Source organism: Mytilus californianus, unplaced genomic scaffold (genome assembly GCF_021869535.1).
Source record: "Mytilus californianus isolate M0D057914Y unplaced genomic scaffold, xbMytCali1.0.p SCAF_14, whole genome shotgun sequence".
In the NCBI taxonomy this organism is placed as follows: Eukaryota; Metazoa; Mollusca; class Bivalvia; order Mytilida; family Mytilidae; genus Mytilus; species Mytilus californianus.
In genome coordinates, this window is record NW_026262626.1 from 10,518,204 (window position 1) to 10,535,038 (window position 16,835).

Genomic DNA, 16,835 nt, shown 5'->3' on the forward strand with positions numbered 1-16,835 from the left:
CTATATAATGTTCTGATTTCTTACAAAATGTACACAATAGTATCAACACAAGTTTGTAAGATAAACTGTTGACAGAGATGTCTCCCCTAGCAGCGGAAAATGAAAAACATCTGATGATTAGCAACATTGCTAATTAATTCGATAATTTGTTAGTAATGCAAATAAATACAAAATGTCATTGATCTTTTGCAAGGAGTAACTATTAACCTGACTAAACAGAAAACTTGACATAATAAAAATAAAACAAGTCAAAGGTTTTTGTTTGGAATTTAACTGCACAAAAGTGATGTGCAAATTTAACAGTTATATCCCATTGAATGAACAAATCTTGCTGTTAATTGTACTTTTCTCCCCTTGAAGTTTTAAATATTTTGATCGAAAATCTTGTTCAAGAAAATGGTAACTTAAATTATGAAACTTATTAAAATTACTACATCAATGGTGTTTTGCATGCAGAAGATCAGAAGGGTGCTGGCCTGTTGTCTTAATATGCACTTCTTGTCGAATATTTCTAGAAAATGTATACAAATATTTGGCTTAAATAAACTTGCCTTCTTAATTTCTTGGTAAAGCCTCAGACTTGGTTGAAGATTTATTTGACCATCTTCCTTGGAGCTTCTATCCTGGCTGCTTTCAAAGGTTTTCCATCATAGTTTTTTATGCTAATCAGTCCACTGAATCCATTTTATCTAAGTAATGAAATGTCCTTTCCATTGTACATTATAAAATGTACAATAGTCACCAGAATGTTCCAAGGCATCTCACATTATTTTTCCAATCATGGAAACTGAAGAAATTCTCAATTTAAAATACAAATAATTTATTAAATTCATTTAAAAAGTACTGTAAAAATACCAGACATGCTTTTAAACAGGTTACTTGTATTTTGATAATTTACAAATCGAAATGTATTCTGTACCCCACAATTTCTTCCACTCATTAAAAGTATATTTTAGAACTATGTTTACATTTTTTTTAATTTACAGAGCTCTAGATAATAGCTTTTATATAAGTTACCAGACATCTGATATGAAAATACTTATACAAATGTAAGAAAAAAAGTACAGTGTAGTAATAGTATAATAAATACATATAAATCAACATTTTAAAAATATTTTGAAGCATAGTTTGATCAAAAATATCTCATTTTCAAGGTTTACTACTCATGTATAGTCCCAAAATTTGTAAAAGCCTCTATAGATTTGCAAACTCTCTGTGAATTCCAAAAGATATGGGTTAAAAACTATTTATTTTACCTTTGATGAAAAATTACTTAGTTCCCAAGTCAGGAAAAAAATTATCAAACTATTCCATAGTACCAAGTGGACAACTTAAATATTTGTACAATCATTGTGTGAAGTTAAAAAGATTGAGATTGAAAACTGCAGGAGTTGATTACACAAAATCAGTACCATCTTTGAAAATTTTGGAAAACAATCATCAAGATCAGAATTAAGGGAAAAATGGGGGGAAATTCCTCAAACAATTTCATATAAGCAGGTACACAACTTCAAAATGTACGCAATTATTCTGTGAAGTTTCAGTGGTACAAGAAAAAGAAGCTGAAATGAAAAAAATACAAATATGATGCAAAATGATATTACATGTATCAAGTATGAAATCTTTAGATTTAAAAAAAATATTTAGAAAGAAAAAATTAAGAACTCAAAGAAATGATATAAATACTGATTCTTTATAATAAAAATTAATTTCAATACTTCATAATTTAAATTAATTTCAAAACTCAAATGGCACGTAATACTTCAATGAAATAAATTTTTACTTTTTACTTTAGTTTTATACTTGAAAGAAAAATAGTAGCAGAGTTTACAATTGAAAAAGTGAAATTTTTTGTTCCCAGATTATTTATGATAGCATTTTTGATTGGTTATATCAAAATTTGTTTTATGTAAGATTACTTCCAATGACTTTTGTCAGAAAAATAGGAAAATCACTGATATCTTGACAATAATGGACTGAGGCAAGTAACTGCACTCTCCGGAATCATTGGTTCCTTAAATGGATAAGAACCAGAAGCAGCCAATATACAGACTTACAGGAATCAGCTCTTTTTTGCTACCAGGAAAAAGAAAACAGATTACCAGTTAAATCTAAAATAGTCTGGTTATCTTTAACTTTTTTAGTGATTAAATCCCCAAAGTCTGAAACAGGGTCTAATATAAATCTAAAACTGCTTGGTTAACAGAACTGATTGTATGCTATCGCTCAGGCAAAAATAATCACGTATATAAGAGGGTAGTAATGCCCTTTACCATCAGGCGTCAAACGGTCATTTTTGGCTACCGTTAGCGTCAAATTGGTTAAAATTTTACCGTGATTCGTCAAAATATCATTGTCGTGATTCGTCAGAGGTCTCAAATAATTATCGTTAGCGTCATTTTTGGAATAAAATTAACGTGATGCGTCAAAATCAGTCGATTTTTTTTAACGTCTAAAAGAAAGTGTACACTTTATCGTTATGCACCAAAAATTACCGTTAGCGTCATTTCGCAAGAATTTTTACCGTTATTCGTCATGAAGGTACCCCCATTACTACCCTCATATAATGCCTACCCATGTTAAAATTACAATAAAGTATAGCTTGCAACAATTATTTCTTAATCATTATGGACTAATGGAAAACTCCTTTGAACTAGCTAATGAGGCTCAAGTTGGATCCCTGTTAAAGAGTCAAGTTCTTAGATTACTCTTGGTCTGGCCATGAGTTTCAAAAAGGATCCAATGAAGAATAGCTGCAGTCAGTTATTCATAGCCAAAAAATTAGTAGTACTTTTGCTAATTAATATTCATAATATGTAAATGAGAATTGTACCACGTGATAATAGTTTGAACTGGACTGGCTTGATATCATTAAAATCTTTAAAACACAGATATTATAAGTTGCCCGTCACAGAGTCCTTGTTTATAATCACTCTGATATTTCCGTAAAGTTGTCAGGTGGTCAAAATCAGAACAATGAATGCGAATTTAGTGAATTTTTCGTGTTTTCGTGAGTTTATTCTTTTTGAAATAGGGGCATTTTAACTTTATGTGAGAACCTAAGAGTTCAACGACTACACATACAAGGTTTGGACTTGCTTATTCTTTGGACATTCAAGTTTCATCCCCGCAACCTGTTTTTGTAATGACCATGTTAGCCAATTTTCAACACGAAGTTTGCAAATTTGACGTTTCAGCCATTTTAGCCTGTATTTTATACTGCAATGTTAAAAGCCTCTCGCTTCGATTTTTAAAATAGCTCAGGAACCTTGATTTTTGCAATGACAGTCATTATGTTTCGTTTAAATGGTGTATATTGTTGTGTATATTTATTTTCTGTCCCCGCAACCTGTTTATCACTTAAAGTTGAAACAGACATTTTTTTTCAAAATTCCCTATCATTTCAATATAATTTCTGTGACCTGTATCCGATTTCTTTAGTATAATATTCAAATAAGCAAAGTGGCATTGATTTATGGATATGTGATAATTGGGTTTTACTTATTTTATTTTTTTAAAGTATTTTATGATAGCAAGTGCTTTACCTATATTGTAATTACCAAATTTGAAAAAGATAGAATGGTTTGATACCAAGGAGCAAATTAATTTATGTTGTAATTCAAACGGTATGATAGGGTTAAGATCAGTCTAATACCTTTTTCAATAAAAGATCTAATTGTATAAAATGAGCTATATTTCAACAAACTTATGATTTGAAATTTGAAATTTTTGTGTGTACAATCTACTCCTTTTCATGTACACATGATAAATAGAATACAATAGACCAGTTTTCAGCTCCTTTTTTGTGATCTTGAAATGATCCTGCTCACTGTCAATACTTTCGATTGCAAAAAAGAAAAATTGTTTCAAGAAGCTGGACAAAATTATCCTTTAATATATTGATCACAGAATGGCTTGGGAAGTTAAAAAGATTAATTTTCTATTAAACAGGAAATTTTTACAAAGAAATGCTTAAACTCAAGACAATTTAATTTTACAAAATATGAAAACCTAGTGTTGAAGGTGAGAGTTGAAAATTAACCCAAGGTTGAGAAGCTTGAAGCAAAGGGAGATAACTACTGTAAGATATGGGGATTGATAAGTTAGATAACTCTTCACTTGGAGATGACAGTTTCAGATAACTCAAAATGAAGTTTTTAGGGTATTGGAAATCATTATAAATTTCGTTGGTCATCTCAACGAGATTGATTTTCTCCCTTGAGCCGGTACTGGGAAAGTGAGAAAAACAATCAAGTTGAGATGACCACTGATAATCTGTTTATCACTGTTTTGCATATGACAATGTTGAAATTTACATTGACAATGGCACGTGCAGCCTTAGTTTCTAGATACACTTTCCATATCTTTCTACTATGCTGAGAAAGGAAATTATCAGTAAGATCAAAGGGAAATTCAGTAAAATAGTGATAATAATATATATATCATAGAAATTTATTATTGTTCACCAAATATTAGGACTTGTACAAGCTTTCAGTCATGTAAGAATTAATAACCTTTGCGATTATGTTTATAACTCTATAATAAATGTAGATTAAATATCCAAAATCTTTTTTGTATGGCAGAATTTTCGTTATGGCTTGACTGTTATAAAAATGTATTTTTACTTCTTTATTATCTTAATAGCGATCAGTGCTTTAAAGATGTAGATACCCAGAAACAATTTTGAAGAAGATAAAGTATATCTAAAAAACTTTTGGGATCATTTTCCACTTCCCCTGAATTCAACTTAATTTACAAAAATATGTTATCTAGTTTTCCATTTCCAATACATCATAATATGTCAAATACAATTTAGATTTTGATTTTGATTGGAAGATATCCATTTTCAATTTTGAAAATAAGAAATTAAAGAAAGTATGAAAATCGTACAGATTCAAAGTTCAAAGCAGCTTTATGCTCAAACATTTGATTATTTTTTTTATGACTAGAAATATCAAATATTTTTCATTTCAGAATTACATATATAGATTCCTTCGAATGGTAAACACCACACCCTAAATACCTCAAAACCAAAGAACCATCCAAAGAACAACTGAAACAAACAGAAGATATAACCAACCCTACTACTTAAACACCAATAAGCAACTTTGTTATATGTTAGTAAAGACACGCAGCGCTCCAAGCATAATATATTTCTGAAATGATCATTTGATATTTGTTAAGTCTACACCAAAACTCTGAAGATAAAGAATGTTTTGCTTCGGAACTTTGCATGCACTAGACTACGAGTTTAAATCAATTTCAAGTACTATGTTATTCTATAATCTGACAACTACAATGCTTTGAAAATGTAAAAATTTTAGGAAAATTATTATTTCACTATAAATCTGAAATTTTAATTTAAATGTCTTAGGAAAATTATTTCATTATAAATCTGAAATTTTAATTTAAATGACATCTTTTTTTTTTAACGAAGAACCAAAAAAAATGCATTTACTCATTATCTTTTGATTTTGCCATTTGATTAGGGACTTTCCATTTTGACTTTTCCTCAGCATTCAGTATTTTTGTGATTTTATTTTTTTTATCACCACGAAAAAAGCACTGATAGCCCTTTAAGACAATGTTAAAAAAAACTTTCAATCGTTGGATCAAATGACAGTCAGTAGTGGTGAAAATACAGAGAAATTAATCATAACCAGGATAAACCTCATCTGAAGTTATTGCAACTATCATCATCTCTGTATTGATAACTTTTAATATTAAATTAACACCCCAAATATAGAGAAGGCGTTATACCCTGGGTTAATCTCCAACTTCTATACTTTGCTTCTTATGTTGTTGCACATTAATAGATGCATAATTTAACTATTGAAAATTTTGGACAAATCTTTTACTGCATTCAAGAAGAAAAGATAGACATGTTTTTAGTACAGGTACTTGGCTATCATGGATCAAATGATCATTTGGCTACTGTTGTAATAAATAACATGAAAACTTTCACAATTAAAAATTGCTCATAATCCTTCAGAAATATTAGAAATTTTAATGGTGAATATTTACAACAAATATAAAAGAAGACTTTTTCATATAAAAATAACTAATTCAGAATTAAAGTATTTTTAACTTGGGGTGTACTGGATGACACACATGTACAGTACATCTGTGTTATAGAAATTTTGCCTGCAGATTAACCACATAGGAGTAGTAGTAGAATTAAATGTGTGCATTTTCAAGTCATCAAAAGTTGAGATATTTAAAAAATTACTGCATTCAAATTTTGTTCTAAATACCGGTACATATTAAGAGTAAAAATATGAAATTTAAATAATCTGAACCCAGTCATATTTTTTCAATTGATAAATACTTCACATAAATATCTAAATTTTGAGTCTGGGGGTTGGAATCCCTCCTTTTATTCTGATTCCTCTTTTTTTTAATATGTGAACGTTTCATGGTGTTCCTAGGTTTGGAACCCCCCTTTTCAAAATGGCTGTATCCACACATTGTATTGACTCAACTTCCCTAATGTAAAATAATATACACAAATGACTTCTCTGAACATGGTCCCTGGGTCTTACTTTACAAATGTATAGATCAATTGGATCATGTAGTTTAAATTCTTTCAAATTTGTAAATTCATTTCATATGAGTTACCTCCCCTTCACCCAGTGAAATTTTTAAATTTTCTATCATCATGGAGGGGCATAAGGATTTTTTACAGACTTCAAGGTTATTTATTTTGAAACCAAAGGGAATTCAGTATAAGGATTTTATTTTTTGTGGGGATTTGATTCACCCTTATCAGAACTTTGGAATTAATGAGTAATTTTTCTGACTCAGTGAGTGAAAGCTTCATTCTTTTACACAAATTTTGGTAGCACCCCTTGGTAAAGCCCCTCATAATGCAAGATACCAGTGTTTTCATGGAGTAAGACTGAGTCATCATTATCTTGACTCACATGAATGTTAAAATAGATAACCAATATTTTCTGTGAAAAAAAGGTGTATAAATTTAATAAATTTTGGAGCATATTTTTTTTAAGTTAAATTGATGTTAATATTTTGTCAAACATAACAAAGAATAATAATTCTAAAAAACTATATTTGAAAATTATGTGCCATCTTTATCTCGTCACATTTAAAATTTAGAATTGAAGAAAGAATGAATGAAAAAAACACCCTTGACTTTGTCAATTCGTAAATTTGTTAACATATCAATTACTTACCCACTTCTGTCCTGTCCTGGTAGTAAAACACCCATCCTAGTAGTACTTCTGTCGTGGGTCACCTGAGTTCATCCCTGGGTCTCTGGTTGGCTTGATGTTGTACATTTTTAGTTTTCAGTTTAGTGTTTTGTAGACTTTTGTCTGTCATTTCTTTTGGTTCCAACTTCCTGGATCACCTGAGTTCATCCTTGGTCTTTGATTGGGTTGGTGTTGTACATTTTTTAGTTTGTGTATTGTTTTGTATATTTTTGTCTGTCATTTCTTTTGGTTATGGGGTAGTCTGTCTTTCTTCATCCATACTTATAAAGGTATTTAACTTATTTTCGTCTGTGTGTTTTATCCCATTGACATTAATACCACATACTATTTCTTTATGACAAACTTACTTAGGACCAAAACAAAATAAAAAAATACGGTATACCTATATTCTCTGTATAAACTCTGTAATGGAAACAGATAATAAAGATTAGTGATGTGTTTGAGAAAATTGTTGTCAATTCCATCGAAGCAGATCTCTAATAAGCCATATTCAAGGTTTATGACTGAATCTGCCTCTGGCCCCCATCTGTAACAAACATTAAATTTACAAATTAGTAGTGTTGGGGAATGTTGGCATCACTTCTATCAAACAGGCCCTTTAACAATCTCAGAGTAGAATGATCTTGTTACTATTGTATAGCGTTACAAGAACTATATGCTACTCTCCCTAGTCTGCTACAACGGAGTGTATCCAAGGTCTATGACTGAAACATCCTCCCAGCTGCCTCTGTAACAAAAATAAAATTCATAAATTAGTAGTGTTGGAGAACGTTGGCGTCACTTCTATCAAACAGGCCCTTTAACAATCTCAGAGTAGAATGATCTTGTTACTATTGTATAGCGTTACGAGAACTATATGCTACTCTCCCAAGTCTGCTACAACGGAGTCTATCCAAGGTCTATGACTGAAACATCCTCCCAGCTGCATCTGTAACAAACATAAAATTCATAAATTAGTAGTGTTGGAGAACGTTAGCGTCACTTCTATCAAACAGGCCCTTTAACAATCTCAGAGTAGAATGATCTTGTTACTATTGTATAGCGTTACGAGAACTATATGCTACTCTCCCTAGTCTGCTACAACGGAGTCTATCCAAGGTCTATGACTGAAACATCCTCCCAGCTGCATCTGTAACAAAAATAAAATTCATAATTTAAATGTCTGTGGTAAACCTTAAAATGAAATAAAAATACATATAAAACATTACACATAAAAACATAAAATAAAATGGATCAACCAACCTTATTTCAATTCTTTGAGGTAACTTTGCCCCCTGAAATGAAATATAAATATTTATTATACCTCAATTATCATTTTCTATATAAAATAAGTACACAATATTTTGACTTACAAGCTTTGAACTATTGGACCGGTCAATAGTTTCCAACTATTGGACCTCGTTGAAACTACTTGACTGCAAGCTTCATTATATTTCGCAGGCTTTCCAATGCAGCTATAATGGAGGATTTTGAAAATACCGGGGATAGTAATTTTTACCTATTGTATCTAGGGTTGACGTCAGTGCAAGATGTAGCCTTAGCATTTCAGAATATTTATGAAGTTAACGTTATGGTTGGGTTTCTGCTTTATATATTATGATAGTTGATTTATCACAGCCATTTATTGTCTGTTGTCTTTTTTTGATATAATAAAACACTTACGGACTGGATATTTGTGGAAAAGTAAGTTTGTTGTCCCCTCGGAACTTACTACTACATTCATACACAGTCAATAAGTATAAAATATGCATTACACATAAACATATAAAAAAAAGAAGATTATTACATATAAAACAACCTTTTTTTTAGTTCTTTTAAGTAACTTTAAACCTTTATAGAAACTTGAATTATTTTTGTTCAAAGTTTTTTTTACCTCACTTTACCATAAAATTTGAAGGGAATAAGACTGCTGTCAAAAAACAATATAAGATTTTTACTTTTGAAGAAAATTTCTCTCAAGCTAGTCAAAAATGGAAGCATAAAAATTTTAGTTTTACCTGTGAAAGAATATTTTATGGGGACCAAATTAGTCAGGGATGCTGTTTTTTGTGGTTGCTTCCTTTTTATTAAATTTTGACATTTCTTTACTTTAAAGATCTGACCATGCTGTTCATATGTGCAACCATCCACTATTATTGGTCAAATTAAATGTTGCATGCAATACAGACCAAAATGAGGTTCAATTTTCGTCTTCGAAAACAATAATATATCAGCTATGTTTTTAAGCTCAATTTTACAAAATTTACCCAAGTGGCTGCTTAAATCAAATTATTACTTCATTATTTCATTTTAATTAATGTTTAAAAAAAATCCTGTTACCCTTTAAGGGATAAATATTTTAAATGTTTTTTTTTTTCAAACTTTAAAAAAAGAGTTGAAGCTGGCTAAAATACACAATATAATTAAACGTTTTTTATAACCATTTCAACCTCAAAGAAAAAGATAGTCTTTCCTAAGTGTGTCTCTAGCTTAGCTTTACAAATTTATTCGTTAATTTTTTGTTGAGGAACAGTGACAACCTCTTTGTCCAATAAAGTTTACTCTAGTGCATAAACCCTCAGCCTTGCTATCAAAAGTAAAAAATATAAATTAATGGAATATTGAAATCAAATCTTCTCAACACTTGGAATAGATAAGCTTGGTTTTAATCAAACTCATCATTTAAACTCTGCAGACACTAAAAATAAGTCTACAGTCAAAGTCAATCAGATGTCTGGCAGTTATAATGCACTGAACATTTATATGAAACTAAGGAACATATGTTTCTATGTGAGACCTCATCTAAGAGATCAAAGCACTTAAAACTACCAACAATGATAGAGTGCTTTCCACGTCCTCAAACCCGGTCGCCAATAGTGCATTCAACTCTATTGAGTACCGGTACTTATTTGTCAGAAGTCTCTGTGCATCAGTCAAAGTGCTGGTGAAATAGTCTCTACAGAGTAGAAATGAGTAAAATCTTTTAAATAAAAATTCTTTTTCACAAACTTGTATATTAACATTATTAAATAATATTTGCATTATGAAGTAGGATACACTTTTGACATGTTAGTGTGATGATGTTGGTCTCCATGCTGTGATGTTTTGTTAGAATGACATCCTACATCACTGCCTTATTTTTTGGGAAAATGAAAAAAAAATGTGTTGATGTAAGCATGGCAAAGGGTTATGTTATATAACCAATTTCTGTAATTCTTTATCTTCAGTTATCAATTATGAATATAAAAGACATTACAAATAGGAACAATTGAGAGAAGAAATTCAGTTTCTTTTAAAAATGAAATTTTGCTTCATTTAAAAACACACAAGAAAAAGCTATCAAAGTTACCTCCCATTGATAAAAAACAAGGAATTATTTGAATCTGGAATAATTTTGAATTCTGGAAAATTGATGAGAAATATATGATGAAAACTAACCCAACTAAATAGGGTTAGCCATGCGTGCATGGCTAAGGTGGGTTAGTTAGTTCATACTGAAATGATAGTGAAAGTAAAATTAACCTTAGCCATGCAGCATGGCTAACCCTATTTAGTTGGGTTAGTTTTCATCATACATTTCTAATCAATTTTCCAGAATTCAAAATTATTCCAGATTCAAATAATTCCTTGTTAAAAGGTGATTTTCATCAAAACAACTTCAATTCACTTGTAAAAATTTGAATAAATTAAAGTACAGAGCAATTGATAAATTAACAATGTTAAAGGCCAATGATAAAGTATTTAAAAAAATAACAGGATTGAATTTTTTCTCTTCGTGTCATCTCATAGATTTTCAAAAATGTTTAGTTGCATCTGGTTGTTTTGTTTAAAAGAACATAAATTAGCAAATCTAAACTTTGAAGCCGTTCAAAAAAATAATTCTGCTTGAAATTATGTAGTTTGATTTAGGCATTGCACAAGTTTTCATATCAACAGGTCTAAAAGTTTGAGCATTTTTCAATTCATTTCTAAGGCCGGGCTTTGAGATATGAAAAAAATACTTTCGTTGGGTTGCTGCTTCATTGATGTATACCTGCATCCCCTTTTTTCCTAATGAGGATCTAAGAAAAAAATTATAGTGTCCTGATGCATAATTTTTAACCAACAAAAAATACTTACCATGTATAATTATAGACGAGGTTCTTACCACACTCTTTGGTAACTACAAAGATGGATATCTTACTGTACACATTGCTTACTCTTCAAGGTCATTGCTCAATTTTTGGGTTCCTGAAAAATATCGGTTTTGTATATAATATTTGAAAGGGTGGAAACTTATATTATTTCTGGTTCTTTAAAAAATTTCAATCTAAGACAGTCATCATGGTCATATGTTTTCTTTGGTGCGTCTCCTTTAATCATTGCTATCTTTCACTTAAATTCTAATACTGTAAATTTAGAAATTATTGCAATGTTTTTATTATACAGGATTTTCTCAATATCACAAAAAATAAAATTGCATTTTAGTCTAAAATGACAAATTCGCAATAATAAATGCACGCAACAATTTCTGAATTGACAGTACATGTATATTTATCTCAAAAAGATATTAATATTGTCCTGTAAAAATAACCGATCAAATTTTTTTTTGCATGCAAGTATCATTAACTTTGATTATGGTTATTGTTACATGACCTATGGCTGTTTATAAACAGAAATTGTCTCAATAGCAATCATACCACATCATCTTATTAATACCAGTATTATTTATACTGTCAAACCCAGTCATTTGTTTTTTTTCTTTCTAGCTGTTCAGATTTGTTAGCTTATAGGTTGAACCTCTGTAAATAAAGACAATGCAATTTCCAAAAGGAACTCCTTTTAAGGATAAAAAAAAAAAAAAAAAATACTATAAAGTTTTGTAAATAAACTGTTATCACAGAGAAATGTCTTGCTTTTTTGTAATTTCAATAATGCAAATGTTGAAATTAAAATAGCAACACTTTAACATGTAAGTTTTGCAATTATTCAAAGTAAATGAACCCGGACTGAAGGTACATGGCAAAGCAATTTCCATGGAAATGAGATGTACCAAAGCTTATACAACTGCATACCAAATACCATTGACTTATCATAAGTAGTTTCCTTTAAACAAACTTAACAAAAACTAATACATGTAAACTAAGCATAATTTCAAAGTCAATAAACCATAACTGAGGGGGTGGGGTCAAATAATCTCCATGGTAATGAGATGTGCCAATGCTAATACAACTGCATACCAAATATCATTGACCTACCACTAGTGGTTCCCCATAAACAGGCCTAATCACAAACTAATACATGAAAACTAAGCAAAAATTACAAAGTCAATAGACCATAACTAAGGGGGCAGGGCCAAATAGTCTCCATGGAAATGAGATATGCCAATGCTTATAAAACTGCAGACCTATTACCATTAACCTACCACTATTGTTTCCCCATAAACTAGACCTTATCACAAACTAATACATTGTTGACGTCGCCGCCGCCGAAAACAGCATACCTATGTCTCGCTTTTTTACTCTGTCAAGCGAGACAAAAATCATATCCTGGAATCTTAAGTTCATATGCACTATTATTCTTTACAAAGTTCAAAACACAGGGCTGTGCAGCATTAATTTTCAACATGTTTATGCCTTTCAAAGCCTTTTTAATAAGCAAGGTAATTAATATTGTACTTAAAAAAAAAATCATTTTAATGTTGAAAATTGATGAAGGGAAATGTAATATTCAACCAATACAAACCTTAAAGATGAACGCAACTGGCCGATTCTTTTATATTGTTGTATATACTATACAGCCTAGGTTTTCTGTAGGTCTTCTTTAAGTTTCTGTGGTTTGACAATTCATCAAAATGAGAACGTTGTGGATAGTCTTTTAAATTCTCTGAAATACAAAATTCAATTTACTTTTCCATATATATATGCCTTTTTCAGCTGCACTGGTTTTTCTGTGATCAATTTGCTGTAATATTTTCAAAAGCATACACAAAAACATTATGATTGGTTTAAAAAAATCTTAAAAATGGAAATTAATCAATGATATAACATTGTTTTTTTTTTGGTGTACAACCAATGAGATTACCCATAGTCCTTAGATTTTGAAAAGGAAAATTACATTTGTTGTGTAAACACAGCCAACTTTGCCAAATGATTATGATGAACTAAAACCAAAGGAAATTATATATAATAAGCTTTCCAAATAGATACCATGGTCCCAATTTATTATATTAGTAAACTCAAGGAGATGGTTTTTATAACCTCCTTGTTTAATTAAATGTCTTTTACTGACCTTTGTGGCATTTTAAATAGCTACTGAAAGTACAATTTCTTTGAAAAATATTGATTTTAGTTGAAATGATAGGATGTTTTTTCAGTGGGAACTCACTTTTGTCCTGACTGTATATCTTCTGAGTCTAGCACTGTTGAAAATCTATATAATGGCGTATAGTGTCTGGTTTTCCTATCTAATACCAATTTAGATGACTTTAAGTTCCTAGAATCCAAGAACTGAAAAGAAACATTTAATATTGAAACAAGTCAATGAAAAAATGTTATACTTCTCAAATAAATAAACCAACATGAAGAAATGGTTAAGAGTCATCATTGTGTTTCCCATCCAACCTTATTATGTATGAAAAATTTGTGAAATCTTTAATTCTTTAAAAGTAATTTTCTGGAACTAAAAGTTTGAAATCCAGAACAGAATACATTAAGGTTTATGACCCCTTCTGTAGCCATCTGAATTCGAAATTTTCAAACTGCAATCATATCAAAACAGCAAAGATAATGTACAGTAAAGATTGGCCATTTTGTACATATACCAAGGGGAAACTTCGAACAAAGCACTATTATTTATAGTTTCATTGCATTCGATAGAAAATGGGAATTTTGAGACAAATAAAACCGGATTTTTTTTTTATTTTTGTAGAAAATCCAGACTTTAATACTGAGATTTTCGTTATAAGATTCTAAACATAGATTACTTACTTGTTTGTCCATTGTGTGCTAGCGTTTATTGTTTACAAAAAGTCCTAAATAACCTTTTAATTCCAAAAAGCTAGTGGTGAGTCATTAAAGTCTAGCGCACCCTAGAAGGTGTACTTGAATAGGTCCGTATTTACATTTGTGTTAACTAATATCTTAATTTACAATTTTGTTTTAAGGAAATCATTGCTAGCACTGCATGCAATTATCGTCTATCAATCAAGCACCGAATTGTCAAATATTAGATACAGGGGGAAAGGCTGTGGGTTTTCTATAATATTTCCATATGTTTAGCATTGAACATGTATGTTGATCATGAATCAACAGAAGGGTACATAATCCTTAAAGTAAATAATTATTACTACATTAAATACCTTAAACTCGTCATGAAACTTAAAACTTTTTTATGTCTTCAAAAATTTTCAGGAAATAATGCAAGTCTTTGTCCAAGTAAAGATCAAACTAATTTGAATTCAAATCCTAACCTGTAAGTCACATGATCATATGTACAGGTAAAAATCTTTTCGCTTGAAATCTACTCGTTTCATACTTGAGTAACTGACTGGATAGAAAAATATAATAAATGAAACCTGACACAAGGTGTTTCACAAAATATGTAACAGAATTTTGTTCAGATAATAAAGCATTCCCCTAAAGGAAAAATGAACAGTAAAACCTAAAAACATGAGGCTCCAATAACCTGCATAATTTTTGAAAATTTTGCATGATGTTGTCTAAAGCATTTAAATGAGTACATATCTAAACACTTATTAACATTACTCCTAAAAGGAAAAAATTATCCCTTTATGACATATTTAAAGATTGGGAGTTTGAGAAGCTAAATCTAAAATTTTGTATTGGTGTTACAAAGATGTGCACAAACGTAGCAGTCCTGTCTGAACTGGGTAGATATCCTCTTTATATAAATTTGCTAACACATATGTTTATGTATTGGCATAGACTAGAGAATTCCCCATCTGAATTATTGAAAAGTGCTTATGCTGAGTTAAAAATGATTGACAGTAAAGCTCAAACTAACTCCAATAATTCATGGCTCTCTAATATCATTTTCTACAGCGAAAAATTGGGTATTGACCTAAATATATGTAAAAATTTAGGCAAAAATAAATTTAAAAATTTACTGAAAAAACAGCTCAAATTAAATTTTCAAAATGATTGGAAGAAAATGTGAGATTTTTATTTACAGAATCAAGGCAAATTGGACACTAATTTTTCATTCAAGAGGTCATTTGACTATGAAAATTATTTAGATTTAAAGCACTTCCAAAAACATTTGTTAACAAAATACAGACTCAGCAATCACTGTTTAAGAATAGAAACTGGCAGACATGAACGTTTTATCAATGTATGTGGTAAATTTGAAATATTACCTCGACATGAGAGGATATGTTTATATTGTAATTCAAATTCTATTGAAAATGAAATGCACTTTCTTCTGGAATGCCCTCTTTACAATAACCCCAGAAGAGATAAGACTGATTATATCAAAAAATACCCCAGTTTAGTTAATTTAAACAGAAATGATCTTTTTACATGGGTCATGAGTAATGAAGATAACAGTTTTTTATCTAATTTATGTGCATACCTTGATAAAGGCCTGCAACTTAGAAAATCAGAAAATTAGTTAAATACTCTAATAGATAGCAAAATTATCTCCCCTTGACCACTGACCCTTTCCTCGTGCATTTGAACTATTATTTTATGTTTCTTTAACCACTCTGTAAAGTCTATGTCATGTTGTTATTAATGTTATGCTCTTAATAGGCCCTTTAATTTGGAAAAATAAAAAATATTGTATTGTATTGTATTGTATTGTAAACACTGATATTTGGGTTAACTCAGTTAAAAACGTTTTTACAATATGAACAAAGTTAATTATGGACCCTTTGGGCCCTTATGTTGACCCATAGTAAAATGTGGCTAAAATAAAAAAAATCCGAAATACAGTTAAATTCAGCATATCAAAGAACCTCAACAATACAATTTTTGATGACACTTTAGACCCCAATGTGGACCAAATTAAAACGGGGCCCAAAATCTGAATACAAGAGTAGATTCAGCATATTTTAAAAAGTTTGATTGATTGATTTTTGGTGTTTTGGTGTTAATATCAAGATCAGAATAATGTGATAAAGAAGAATAGTTATACACCAAACACAAATCAGAAAACGTTTTACTATCACGGGGGTCATAGGACAATTTCAAAGTCATAGTGACCTTACTTTGGTAAATGATACACCCCAATCTCCATGTTGTATCAGCATAACAAAATTGGTCTACCTAAGTTCTATGGTACACAAATTATGAGTGACCTGACTTTTGGATATGACACATCCTTGAAGCCCATGATGCAACTGCATACCAAGTTTGGTTAACGTAAGTTGAATAGTATAAAAGTAACCTGACACAGACGGACAGACACATATTACTATATTAGATACGTGTAAGCTGTTCATCTACAGTAGAGACATTATGATCCATTATAATATCCACCAAATCTGTGACTGTTGTGTGGGACCATAATCAGTTCTTTGAATAGTTATTTCCAATATAGAAACAAAGTTGTTATTGGTTGCTTGCAGAAAAAAATCTTATATAAACTTGATGCACCTCATGATAGTGTTGGTCAATTTCTAATTCA